Below are 14062 nucleotides of genomic sequence, written 5' to 3'. Positions count from 1 at the left end.
GGGAGAGAGAGAGAGGATGTCTGTAGTACCTCAGATAGGGCTGGGAATCAATGAACCCATCTGACTCCATGCTAGAATTCTGACTGACCTGATCTTGTGTGGGCTGTGGACTCATGAGGACAGCCATCTTGTCACATACAGAAGACATTGTTTTGCTGTGATCCTCCCTGACCTCTGGCTCTTACAATCTATTTATATCTCTTTGTGATGCTCCCAGAGCCTTGGGGGAGGTGTGCAATACAGACATCCCATTAGTAAATTTTACAGTTTTAATGTTTATGTTGAAGTCTGTGACCCAGTTCATGTCAGTACTTGTGTATTCTGTGAAGTACAGATAGAAATATGTATTTTGCAGATAGAAACCCAGTTTTTTTCATTACAATCTGTTGAAAATCATCAAATTACCTCAGGATTCTTGTTTGGAACAATCAGGAATGCCAGGCTTTAATTTGTATATGTCATTTCTCCTCCCTGGTGTATCTGTCCTCAGGACACTAAGTCAGTTCCCTGCTCCCACACGTGGGCTGTGGTGTGCTCTGCCTGCTCCCTTGTGTGGGCTGTGGTGAGCTCTGCCTGCTCTCACAAGTGGGCTGTGGTGAGCTCTGCCTGCTCCCACGTGTGGGCTGTGGTGAGCTCTGCCTGCTCTCACAAGTAGGTTGTGGTGAGCTCTGCCTGCTCCCACGTGTGGGCTGTGGTGAGCGCTGCCTGCTCTCATGAGTAGGCCGTGTTGAGCTCTGAACCCACGCTCTGTGTTTCATTTTGTTTTCTGTTTTCACAAAACTTTTGCCAGTGTAATTTCTTTTCAATTCCCATAAAACTTTCAATACAAATATGCCTTTAAAAATACTGCTGCTGTTGTAACTCAGATTGCATTGAATATGTGGTTAAGTTTGGAGAGACTTGATCTGAAAAATACTGACTCTTTCAATTCACATAGATGATCTAAATATTTAACAATTTCTCAACAACTGCCAACTGTATTTTTCTTGCATGTTTTATACTCTTGATGCCATTAAAATAATATTTTAAGAACTTTATATATTAACTGATGCTCAAATACAAAATTAAGAATTTTATTAAATATTAAAAATAATTTTTATTTTTGCAGGTTGAATTCTCATGGCTGCTGATTCTGCCTTGGCAGCCAACTGTTTATCTTATTACTTCTGGATTATGTGGGATTTTCTGTGAATAGAAGTTATTCCTATTTCCAGTAGGTGCTCCTCTTGGCTTATGGATCCGCTGAGGTCGGGATAATCAGGATCAGGATAATTAAAAACTTTCATTGTAAGTTTCTTATAGATAGTGATTAGATGTTTGTCAATTTTGATTATTTTCAAAGAAAAAGCTTTTGGTTTTATTGATTTTCTATAATTTATTTTCTGTCTCACTGAGTTCATCTATTATTTTGATCCCCTCTTCTCTACCTCTCCTGTCAATCTTGTGGCACAGCTTGTGCTGGCTCTAAAACTCCAGCGTTCTGGTCTCTGTCTTTTTAAGATATTTTGCATTATTTCTAAGTTTCATACATTTGTATAGTGTATATCGATCATATCCATTCACCACTCCATCCTTCCAGCTCTCCCTTGTCTCTCCCTCCACTTCCCTCACAGCCACACATCCTCTTTTTATTTTTTATTTTTTTTAGTTATTAACAACCCATGAGTCCAACTAGTGACACCCGTATATGTGTGTGTGTGTGTGTGTGTGTGTGTGTATCTGAGGCTATCCAAAGGGTCAGGGTCAAACGAACGGTAGCCATGCCATCCACTGCCAATAGCTCCTTGTGTAGAGTAGGGTCTTGAATGAGATCTTGAGTGAGTCAATTTTTAATTGTTTTGGTTATTTCATTTATTTATATTTGAAATATTGTTCTCTTTCCAAGTTTTCCCTCTCCAAATACCCCATTCCATTCCCCTATTCCCTTTGCCTCTATGAGGGTGCTCCACCCACCCACTCACTCCTGCCTCACCACTCTAGCATCTCCCTATGCTGGGGTATCAAGACTGCACAGGACCAAGGGTCTTCCCTCTCATTGATGCCAGATAAGGTCATCCTCTGCTACATATGCAGCTGGAGCCATGGGTCCCTCCATGTGTACTCCTTGGTTTGTGGTTCAGTCCCTGGGAGCTCTGGTCTGGTTGGTTGATATTGTTGTTCTTCCTATGGGGTTGCAATTCCCCTCAGCTCCTTCAGCCCTTCCCCTAACTTTTCCATTGGGTCCTTGGGCTCAGTCTGATGGTTGGCTGTGAGTATCCACATCTGTATTGGTCAAGTGCTGGCAGAGGGACAACTATACCAGGCTCCTGTCTGCAAGCACTTCTTGGCATCTGCAATAGTGTCGAGTCTGCAGATGGGTTGGATCCCTAGGTTGGGCAGTCTCTGGATAGCCTTTGCTTCAGTTTGAGCGAGTCCTTTGTAGGTAACCACAGCTACTGTGAGTTAACAGTTCTCCTCATCAGCCAGCTCTTACATTCTTTATATCTGCCATTCTGTTAAGTCCCCTGAGCCTTGGATGGTGAAGGTTAATGTAGATGGCTGGTCCACCGCTGAGCAGCTCTTCCCTTTGCAGTGCTCACTGCACAGTGAGCTTCTGACAAAAGCTGGGAGCTGCACCAATCTCCTTGGGTCTGAGACTTCCGGTACCTCGAGCTCCTCAGCCCCCTGAAGGGTCGGATTATAGCGTTCCTCTCCACTTGTACTTAACTCAGGTTTCTTTTCCCAGCTTAAGATGAAAGCTCAAGGAATTCATTAGTAGTTGGATAAAAGCTTGAAGCTATAAACGTCCATGTTTTGTTTTTCTATACCACAAACTGTTGAAACATCATATCGCCAGTAAAAATATTTTAATTCTCCCATCATAATGTCTTCTCTGATGTGTGGGGCACTTAAATAAGAGACTTATTGCAACTTCCAAGGTAGCTTTCTAATTGAGATTTTCAGCTTAATTTCTTGTTGTTATAATTATACTTACTCTATATGTTCTGAGCAATTTAGATTTATTGATGTGGTACTGGAGATATGGCTCAGTTGGTAGAGTGCTCGCCTAACATACAGGAGATCATAGGTACAGTTCTGGGCACCACATAAACTGTATAGCATGAGCTACATAAGAGCTTGTTTCAAAAAAGAAATTACTGGGAATTGTCTTCTAGCCTATCTTAATTGCAGAGTATCTTAATTGCATTGTGTGCATATGAGAAAAGTCTGCCCTGGTGCATAGTCTGTTGCATACATGTTAATTAGGTCCAACTGGATGGCACGGTTGTTCAAAGTTTTCACATTTTTGTTGGTATCTATCTATATGTATACCTATATTGTCTTATTACTGAAAGAATAAAATGGACATTTTCATTTGTAATTACCTGGTTTTGTATAATCTTATAGGCATTTACTGTGTCTATTTTACAGTTCTGTCTTTGTGTACCTGTATGCGTAGTGTTGTCTGTCTGGTGATTCCTCTGTTCCCATTCTGCAGACCCTCTTACGCCTCTCACTGGTCCACTCTGCTCGTACTTCCAGCTCACCTTCCTTGTGGTCATTGCTCTTGCTTCTGTGGCAGAAAGACTTCTCATCTTTTTTGTTCTCTTAACATTTAAGGCAGCTTTCTCGTAGGTGGCATACAGTTGGATGCTGCCTTAATTCAGATGGCCTCAGAGCTTGGAGTGTTTGTGTTGTCTGTGACTCGGTTGAGCCTCCTCGGTGCTGTTTGCTGCTTTATTTTGGTCTCATCTAGCCTTTTTACCTGATTAATTGAGCATTTTTTTTTTCCTTGTCATATATTTGCCATTGTCGGTGTATTTTGATTAATTAAGATTTTGCTCCTGAGTGTGTACCTTTAAGTTGTCAGTTTTTCTTTGAATGGTTGTACATCACATGACATGTAATGAAAGCTCTCACAAATTCCCTCAAATTCATTCTATGCTTTTATTCACAATTTTACTTTCTCTGTGTCATAAGCCTTGTATAATTTTATTTTTCTTTTTGTTTAAACTATTATGTAAAACATCAAGAACATTATAGGGTTCTTCTCTGCCCACTGTTGATATCTTTCCCTCTCATGTAATTAATTTGTTCTTTGCCTTTCAGTTTCCTTTGTTTCACATGTGTGCTCAACATCTTGATATTTGGGTTTTGTAAATTTGTATCACAATTGGAACTAAATTTGGACACTTGTCATGCATGTTAAATAGCTGCTCATGTTTCACAGGTCAGGGAAAGCATTGATTTTTCTTATTTTCACAGATGCACTTCATCTGTGTCATCTGTCCATCCGTGGAGGACACCTTTCATGCTGTGTTGATGCCATGATGTTCTACTTCAGGTGTTAGTGTTTTTCATGCCTAGAGGTCTCCTCTGGTTCTCACTGAGTCCACCTCTTTGGTCCTTCTGTTCATGCTTCCCTTTAAGAATCTGAGTGTGTTCTGTGCTTTCTACAAACACGTCTTCTTGTTGGTGCTTCCAACTCTATCTTGAGATTTATTTCTGATTTTCTGGCTTTTTAGACCAGACTACTAACTGTGTAAACGTATTACTGGCCATTGTAAATGCCACACTCATGAGTCTGGTTTGGCTGTGGCTTGACTCTTACAGTGCCCGACTCTGTTTCACCAGACAGGGTTGCTTGCTGAGAAAAGCCCATCTCTCTTAGGCTTTGCTAGCACACATATAGGCTATATTTACTCTAAGGATAATTCATTTCCATAATAGTACTATGGCCCCAATGGAGTCTCCTATGTCATAGGTGGTCCCTATTGCTGATCATTTCCCACAGCTGCTGTGCATCTGGGAGTTCTGCAGCCTGTGGCTCCTTGCTGGTGCCTTGGCCATCATATGGAGCTTCACTATTCACCTGCATGACCAAGGGTCATTAGAACCCTTCAGGGGACCCTCTTGCTGATTTCTGGAGCTGTTTGTCTTCATGTAGTTTCCTTCTGGAACCTTCCATGAAACCTCCAGCCACCACAGTGTCCTTGAATTCAAGGGTCACTTTGCTCTACTCAGTGAAGACATGGAGCTAGAGTGCTTTCCCCTTTTAGTCCCCGTGTCCTGAAACTGCTCCACAGTCTCCAAGGAGACCGTGTGTCCTGGCTTCCCTGGCTTCTCCTTAGAGAAGATATCTTTGAGCTATGTAATATGCAGGATTTGGCAGCTAAACTGCTTCATAGCTGCTCTTGTTTGGAGGTTAGCTTAGGAAACTTCTTTTTCCTCCATAGAAATAAGCAAAAGTCCAGATCAGAGCATTTAACAGTGCCAGCTAAGCAAGCTTTGTAGACTCATGGCTAGTTAAAGTTGCAGAGAATAGCAACTTAAGAAAACATAATTAATTACTCCAAGAAAGCTCTTGTTTGAGCACTTATGCCCATATGGCCTGCCGTAAGATAGCGGCCAACATTCATTTTGAACACAAGCAGTGTTCAAACTTTGGTTTCCTTTTGAAGGTCTTCTACAACACCGTCTTTCTACTGTCAGTCAGGGCTGCTGCATCTATGAATGGCTCCACCAGGGCATGTGTCTATTCTAGTGTGTCTACTGTAGAAATGTGTGTCATGTGTTTTTCTTACTAAATTAAACCAGGAGGACCTTGGCCAGGGAGGTGCATGGTTAGAATCAAATAGAAGCCATTTTACATTGAAGGTTTTTGTTCTGGAGACAAAACTTGTCTGGATTGGCTCTGAGCTACAGAAGGACACAGGCCTTACAGAGGCGGCAAGACCCTCTGCTGAGGTAAATTTGCAAGTCTGTGCTCTAAGCTGGTATTGGGTGCACATTTTATTTAATCTATACTGCTATAGACTGTAAGTTGTAAGACAATAAATATTGTCAACTAAATGATGCCTTCACCAATAATTGTTTATTCTATGTTTCCTAAAAGAGCTCTTTAAAGATTGTATTTGGGCATATAGAGTATTTTAAGTCATGTATTTTGCCCTCATAAGTATGCAGAGTTGAAAATATAAGTAAAAACAAATTCACTATTGTATAAATTCTCCCTGCCTACCACTGCATGTGTAAATATATGTGTGCATGCACACACACACATACGTGCATACGCATGTGCTGTTCCTTCAAATACAGGTACACTTGTGTGTGTAGGTACATATACACATAGAGGCCAGAGGGCAACCTTGCATGTCTTCCTTTAGACACTGTCCACCTTGGGTTTTGTTGTTACTGTTTTGAGATAGCGTCTCCTAATGACCTGGAACTTACCATGTAGAAAGACTAGGCTGGCTGACCAGTAAGCTGCAGGGATCTACTTCCGCAGGTCTGGGGTTACAAGTGTGCACAACTGCACATGTTTTAAAGAACATGGCTCTGGGGGAATTGAACTCAGGTCCTCAGGGTTGTGAGGCAGGCACATTACTGACTGAGCCTCCCTTCTCATCCTGATTCTTGACATGTTTCTCTATAAAGATATTTCAGACAGGATAGAGTCGTCAGACTCCTCTTTTAACTACTATCAAGATTAGTGCTTAATGCATGTGACAGTCTATCAAGAATGTCAATGGCACTGCTTTCCATAAAAGATGCACAGCTGTTTCTCTGAAGTTTTATTCCAAGCTGCTGATGCAAATTTTACAGTGTCTGAGCACAGACTATTCTGAAACTTCCTCAGGATCACAACAGGTGCTTCCTTATAAGGTGGCAGGAGAAGGAGACTACAGAGGTACAGACAGGGAAAAAAAGGAGTTAATTATCCCTATCTGCGGATATGACACTATACATTAGACACTACACCCTCCCCAGACCCCTTAGAAACATGCCAGGAAAAGTCTAGAAATTATAAATTAAGCAAAGTGTCAGGATACAGAATCATCTTGCTCAATCAATAGTTTGTCTATCTACCAAAAACAAACATACAAAGTAGGAGATCATGGATGCATTCCCATTCACAATAGCCTCAAAGAAGATAAAATATCTAGGAATAAACTCAACCAAGGAAGTGAAGGACCATAAAAGTGAAAGCTTTAAGTCTCTGAAGAAAGAGATTTGAAAAAGACAGTAGAAAATGGAAAGACATCACACGCTCAGGGATTGGAAGAACTAACATTAGGAAAATGATTGTTTTAGCAAAAGCTACTAGTTACAGATTCAATGTAATCCCAATCAAAATCCCCAGCTCAGTCTTCAGAAAAATAGAGGAAAACTATGCTAAAATTCATATGGAACCACAAAAGATCCCTGCTAGCCAAAACAATCCTGAGCAAAAAGAACCATGCTAGAGGAATTATCTTTCCAGATCTTAATGTATATCACAGAGCCATAGTAACAAAAGCAACATAGGATTGGCACAGAAACAGATGTGCAGAGAACAGAACAAAGTTGAAGACCTAAATATTAGGGCATAAATGTTCATCCATTTAATATTTGACAAAGATGCCAAATGTAATCTGGGAAAAAGAAAGGAATTGCAATAGATGGTGTTAGGAAAACTGCAGGCTGAATGTGGAGGAACAAAATTAAACCTGTATCTACCATCTTGCCCAAATGTATCAAAGACCTAAATGTGAAACTTGAAACATCCAGAAGTTCTCTAGAAGATGTAGGTGTAGGGGAGGACTTCCTGAATATGACTCCATTTGCCCAAGAATTAAGGCCAAGGATTGAGTGGGGCTTCATAAAATTAAAAAGCTTCTGCACAGCTAAAAGAAGAATCTGTGGGGTGGAAGAAAGCCCTCAGAATGGGAGAGAAGCTTTGCCAGCTATACATTTGACAGAGGAATAATATCCAGAATATGCAAAGAACTCAAAAGGTCAAAACACACAAACAGCCCATTTGAAAATAGAGTAATCTCCAAAGAAGAAAAAATGGCTAAAAACTGTTCATCATCCACAGTAATTATGGAAATGCAAATCAAAGCAACTTTGAGATTTTATCTCCCCCCTTTCAGGATAGCAAATATCAATGGGATAACTGACAACAAATGGTAGAGGGAAATGGGAACTGGGAAATGGGAAAGGGGACCCTCGTTCACTGTTGGTGAGACTGCAAGCTGGTGTAGCCATTATGGAAATCAGTGTGGAGAATTCACAAAAAAACTAAAAGTAACTCTATTGTTTAGTAACAGTTGTCCTGAGCATATGCCCAAAGGACTTGGCATCCTATACAGATACCTGATCAGCCATGTTCACTGATGCTCCACAGCTAGGAAATGGAACCAACCTAAATGTCCTTCAAGTGATAAATGAATAATGTAAATGTGGTACACATACACACACACACACACACACACACACACACACACACACACGTGGGGGGGGATGAGAGAGAGAGGTAAACTCCACAGAAAAAAGGAAAGGAAATGACACCTTCCACAGGATAGAGGTTTGGAGAGCAATAGAGAGGGGAATGGCAGAATACCAGTGATCTGAGAGGAATCTGGGAAAGAGGGGCTCCTTAGGGAGGTAAATACAGAAGAATGTGAGAGGTAGGGAAAGGGGAATAGCATGACATGTGAGCCAATAGGGAAATGAAATATAGGAGGGGGTTGTTAGGGAGGGAGAGAGTTATACACAGGAGGAGGAATGAAGGTAGAACAACAATAAGAATGTCTGAGGTAGCCACAAGACATATTCTTTACTCCCAACCCTATAATACAAGTAACTGTGCATAAATGAACACTTTCAGTTTTAATGAACTTTTTTTTCATCTAGGTGAATGGAGCTCCCTCCAGGAGCCAAAGAACACATAACAAAACTTAATACTAGATATGAGAAGCCCTCTCTTGAGTGGCTGTCTATGACTGTCAAAGAAACTCCCCAAACATACAGCCTACTGCCATTGCTCTTGGTTGCCCCGTGGGTGGGGTGGAAGGTAAGTCTTTATTGCTGAAGGCACTGTGCACTTCAGAAGAGAGCTGAGAGGTCCCTGAATTGGAACATAACACTGCTCCCTGGGGACTAGCTCCTGTGGTAACAGAAGGCCCCATGAAAGCTTCTAAAGGGTGGAGACAACCAACCTACCAAACTATGATGCCCATGAACCACAACAGCGACCACCATGGCATGATAACCCTGAGAGTGTAGTAGTGGTACATGTACCTCGGCAGTCACCAAAGGTTTCTTAATTGGAGTTAAGACCTCAACAAGAAGGAAATTGTGCCTAATACTGGAAACTTAGCTAACTGCTCAGACCTAGCAAAGTTATGGCTATTGGAGGATAATTTGTTAAACCAGCTTAATCTCTGACAATCTATAAGCATTTGCCTCAGGTAAGTGTGGTTGTTATCCCTCATCAAGGAAACATCTCTTTGCAACCAATGGAGACCACTACAGAAAACAACAACCAATCAAAATGTAGATTTATAGAGCCAGTCTCAACAGACACATCTATAGAACACTCCTGTAACTAAGGCTTGGGGAACATTGCAGAAGGGGAAGCATAAATACTATTGGAGCCAGAAGGTCAGAGAGTTTGGTGTGACACTCTCTCTACTAGCAATGGAAGAAGCTACGCCTATAAAGTTTCACCAACATGGCGGCCTAAACATGAACTGAACAAGAATAACATCAAGGGATGCCTAAGTGGGTGAGGAGGGCCTAAACCCTACAAAAATATAGGCAACTGAGAAAAGCTGAGAGTGCAAGAAATAATCTCCCCTAGGAAAGAGCACACCGATTGGTCATCCAGTGCCAAATAGCCAGCCCTGAGAGATATAGATATGTAACATGTGCTGAGCAGATTATATTTAAAAAAATACATACATACATATATATGCATGCAATAACAACTAGTCTGAAAAGAGGTCATGAATGTGAGGGAGGAGTATTTAGGAGGGATCGAAGGAAGAAAGGGAAGAGAGAATGGTGTGATTGTATTATAATCTTAAAAATAAAATGAAGTATAAAAACTATGAAATAAACAAACAAGCAATAACAACAGAAAATATGGGCATCAAGTGCACGGCCAATCACTTGGGCATTCCAGAAAAGAAAGCATGTGCACATGGCGGCTGTGTCTATGTGCTGCACAGAGAGTAACTATGTGCTGCACACAAAGAGAGTGATTAAGTGCTAAACACACACAGAGTGGCTATGTGCTGCACACACAGGCAGTGATTATGTGTGACACATGCAGACTGTGGCTATGTGCTGCACATGGAGAGAGTGACTCTGCACTACACACACAGGCAGTGTCTCTGTGCTGCACACACAGGCAGTGGCTCTGTGCTGCACACACAGAGAGTTGTTATGTGCTGCACACACAGGAAGTGGCTCTGTGGTGCCTGCTACCTAGATTTCAACTACAAGGGGGAAAAGCACTAAAACCTGCAGTCTTACATTTGAGATATCAAAACATGACAACTCTTCGTTTTCAATCGAACAAAATGTGGAATTCTTCCTTTCTTGCTTATAGCCCCTTCTGATTCTTTTTCTCTTCCTTCTCTGAATTGCAACAAATATGTTGAAGCTATTCTTACATTGGGGGAAACACGCAGAAATATCTGTGATGACAGTCTCCATAGACTCTCATCTGTGACTCTCAGGACACAGCAGGAGAAGGGTTATTCCACACTGTGGCTGGTCTGTGGATGGACCAACCCTGAAACACTATGAGGTGAGTCTTGGAAGCAGCAGTGTGAGGCTATTCAATCACAGAAGACCAGATAGGGATGGCTAAGTGGCAGGAATGCCACATAAAAGAAACACCTAACACAGAGTGTGGACCCACAAGCAAGGTTATTTCTCTGAATTTTTTTTGTTTTAATTCTCTAATGGACCAAGAGTTCTGATATTTTAGAATGAGTAGTATAGTGTTGAATGCATTAATAATCACATTTGACATAGGTATCTGGTTCCTCTGACTTCACACTGCAGGTAATTAAAAACATTAGTTGAAGAACACAAGACACAGTGTGGAAGCAAGGATGCACATAGTAAGTGAACTTCCATGGCTGGATGCATAGTTGCAGGCACCCATCTATAAGGCCCTTGTCCTGCTCACTGCCTCTGTTCTTCAGCTTTGACTGGGCATGAGTACAAGCTGAATCTAGAAGCTACCATGAGGCAGGTCTGTCTTTATCAGAGCCCCTGTCTTGTTCTTCCCTCTCTATTTTGGGCTATCCTTATCCTACATCATGCTTATTGATCCATGCAATTAATCTCTGATCAGCTGCTTGTGTTATAGCTAATACACTAGCCACAGAGACACTCTGGTTCTTTTTATGACCTGGATGTGTATGTGTGGCTAAAAGCCTTGACAGTCTTACTTTCTAAAGCATTAGCTGGCTGCTTCTACTTTTAGCTGTAATTACACAGCCTCATGCTTTTTCCTCAGATACACAGTACAAACAACCGCACTGCTGTAGCTAAAGGACAACATCCCACTAACATTTCAGGGAAAATAAAGTGAGGTGGGAAGACAGGCAGGGTTGGAGAACCTTGTTTCTCATTTGCTTCTGTTATCTGATTTCCAGAAGCGTTTGGCCAGCTTTGCTAGTGAGGATTTCATTGGGGTGATGATTATATTATAATATCTCCAAGGTATGATACAACAGAGAAAATGGTCAAATGGAAGAAGGAGGAGGAGAAAGAGGAGGAGGAAGAAGAGGAGGAGGGAGAAGAGGAGGGAGAGGAGGAGGGAGAGGAGGAGGGAGAGGAGGAGGGAGAGGAGGAGGGAGAGGAGGAGGGAGACACCTAACAGAACACCTTAGGTACGGGGCACAATGGCAGCTCTGAGGGAAGCTCAGGGACTGTAGGCAGGGAAGTCAGTAACGAGGACTTAGAACAGCAACTGTATCTTGTGTCCCTCAATTTTTACTTTAAAAAATTCAAAGCAGCATCCTCAACTTGGAGAGTGTTTTTTGTTGTTTGTTGTTTGTTTGTTAAAAGAAAGTAAAAAAGGAGAAATAACCAAATATATGCAAATAATACTCAATATGATGGCAGATCTAACCATACCAGTAAATGACTTAAACTTTCCAAATAAAAGAATAATGTTTCTGTTCAATAAAAAGAAAAACTAAAGCAGTACACCAATACTTGATGTCTATAAGAGATACACCTCAAATAAAAAGATGCTAATTAGAAAGGAAAATAGCCAAATTATTTACCAAATATGTACATATATATTAACATTTATATATACATATATGTATATATTTGTGTATAGAGAGAGTGAGACAGACAGACAGACAGACGGATATCAAGGCAGTGAGTGGCACTAAAGATGAAGAGGAAATTTTAATGTAGTAAAAAGTTCAGTACATCAAGAAGACAGAGTGATTATAAATATGTATTTACTTTATAACAGAGCTTCAAAACATAGGGGCTGGGGAAGGCAAGGAGAGCCTCCTACCCCAGGTGAAATGTCAGACTCCCAAGAGCAGAGATGAGCAGAGCGCAGGGCCTGCGGAGCCAGAGCTGTGCGCACTCTCCATCGACCTGACATGAGCAGTGCTAACAGACTGTGACACCCAAGGACTTTACAATGCATTTTCTTTCCAGGTACATGTTTAATATTTACCCAACAGAGATATAAGCTGAGCTAAAAAAAGTAAAATTACCTTTCAATGACTTCTAAAATGCAACTGATTTAAATCACAAGTCAGTATGACATCCACTGAGCAATGGTAGCTGCAGAGCAGAGGAACTTAGCCTGTTCCTCAGTGCTGTTCTTCTGGACACAGCCCTGAACTGTGGACTGGATGCCCAGAGAGGCCAAATCCAGGGCTCTACAAAGTGAGTGGTAGAAGGTGGATTGGGGAGGAAGACCAGAATTTGATTTTTTTTTTCTTTTTGAAATCCCTCTGTCTGTGAATGGGCTGAGCTTCAGGGACTCTGGTCAGCCTCACAAGAGCAACTGGCTCATTGCCTTTGAGTGTTTAGCTGAGTCCTCCCTCCTCCCCGTTTTTCTACAGTCTTCCCTCTGCTTGGCAACATCCTCGGGCCAGCTCTCATCATGATGGCAGAAATTGCATTAGGGCCCAGAGGGCACCACTGAAAGCCAAGGACATGCCTCTGTCCTTCAGCTTTCTGTGCCCCAGGCCCCACCTTCCGAAGTACTCGGCTTTATGGGGTAACTAAGAAAAAACTGCGTTTCTGTCTGGAGGACTCGAAGGGGCCACCTGACAAAGAATATGTTCTCTTTCATCCTTAAATAGGATGCTCTCCACATTAGGTTTGTCAGGTGCTTGCTATGAACGCTCGTGCTTCATTCCTGGGGCATCTGGCAGGAAGCACACACAATCCATCTGGTCCTCATGATGTAAGAACTTTGATTTCCCAGTCAGGGTATTCTAGATTTTTCTACAATATTATTACTGATTTCTCATTCCATCTTATAAGCAAAAACAGTCTTTGAATAGACACTTCGAGGCATGCAAACGTCTTGCACTCTTGCAAAAATATGGCCGCTTCATTTGGTATCAACCATTGATTATTTCCTGGTACAATCTTACCATGATGGGGGCAGGATGTTGGCATTTGCTGGCTCACACTCCACACCTAACTGGTTAACATTCTGCTTTCTGTCTTAAAGCAAGAAACTTAAATTCCCCAGTTTATTTTCCCCTCCCCATAAGTCGTCCTCTCTCTGGTCTTCTTCACTCAGACCTAACGAGATATCCTTCTTCCTCCCCTAGGCATCCTGCCCAGCTCTGGAATCAGCCATATATCTGAAGACCTCCAATTCCAAGGTGTTGAGCACATTTGTGGCATCTGGAGTGTGTTTATTGGTCATCAACTCAATACACAGGGCCTGAAATGAGCATACTTATGTTCTTTTCTCTTTTGTGATTAATACCTGTTACAAAAACCTGCAAAGTTCTTCATCCATGTGTTCCTTCTGTGGTTCCTGTAGGGAGGTTCTAAGCTGAAGTCAAAATGCTTGGGAATTAGAAGAAAACAGAGAAGTCAAAGATATGGGGAAGAGAGAAGAACTGAGGCTGGAGAAAAGTCAGTAGAAAGACAAGGGGTCGGGGCGGGGAGGCAACAGTCAAGGAAGAAGGTGAAAAATGCATCCATCAGGCATCTAGTCACAAAGTTTCCCAAGGACTCTTCTGGTCTATCTCAACCTAGCGAGCCCCAGTGTCCTTCTGCAGAGCATATCAGTGGGGTC

General features: G+C 41.8%; 1 long non-coding RNA gene across 1 annotated transcript in view; it reads left to right on the top strand.

Moving 5' to 3' along the window:
- The window catches only part of LOC116070770, a 29581-nt gene extending 15814 nt beyond the window's left edge, over positions 1–13767 (top strand). Inside the window, exons 6-7 of the long non-coding RNA XR_004110555.1 lie at positions 1109–1287; positions 13587–13767. This is a non-coding gene — a long non-coding RNA (uncharacterized LOC116070770). The remainder of the gene's footprint in view (positions 1–1108; positions 1288–13586) is intronic.
- The last annotated feature ends 295 nt before the right edge of the window (positions 13768–14062 follow it).

Source organism: Mastomys coucha, unplaced genomic scaffold (assembly GCF_008632895.1).
Source record: "Mastomys coucha isolate ucsf_1 unplaced genomic scaffold, UCSF_Mcou_1 pScaffold22, whole genome shotgun sequence".
NCBI lineage: Eukaryota > Metazoa > Chordata > Mammalia > Rodentia > Muridae > Mastomys > Mastomys coucha.
This window is presented reverse-complemented; position numbering and strand designations above follow the sequence as displayed.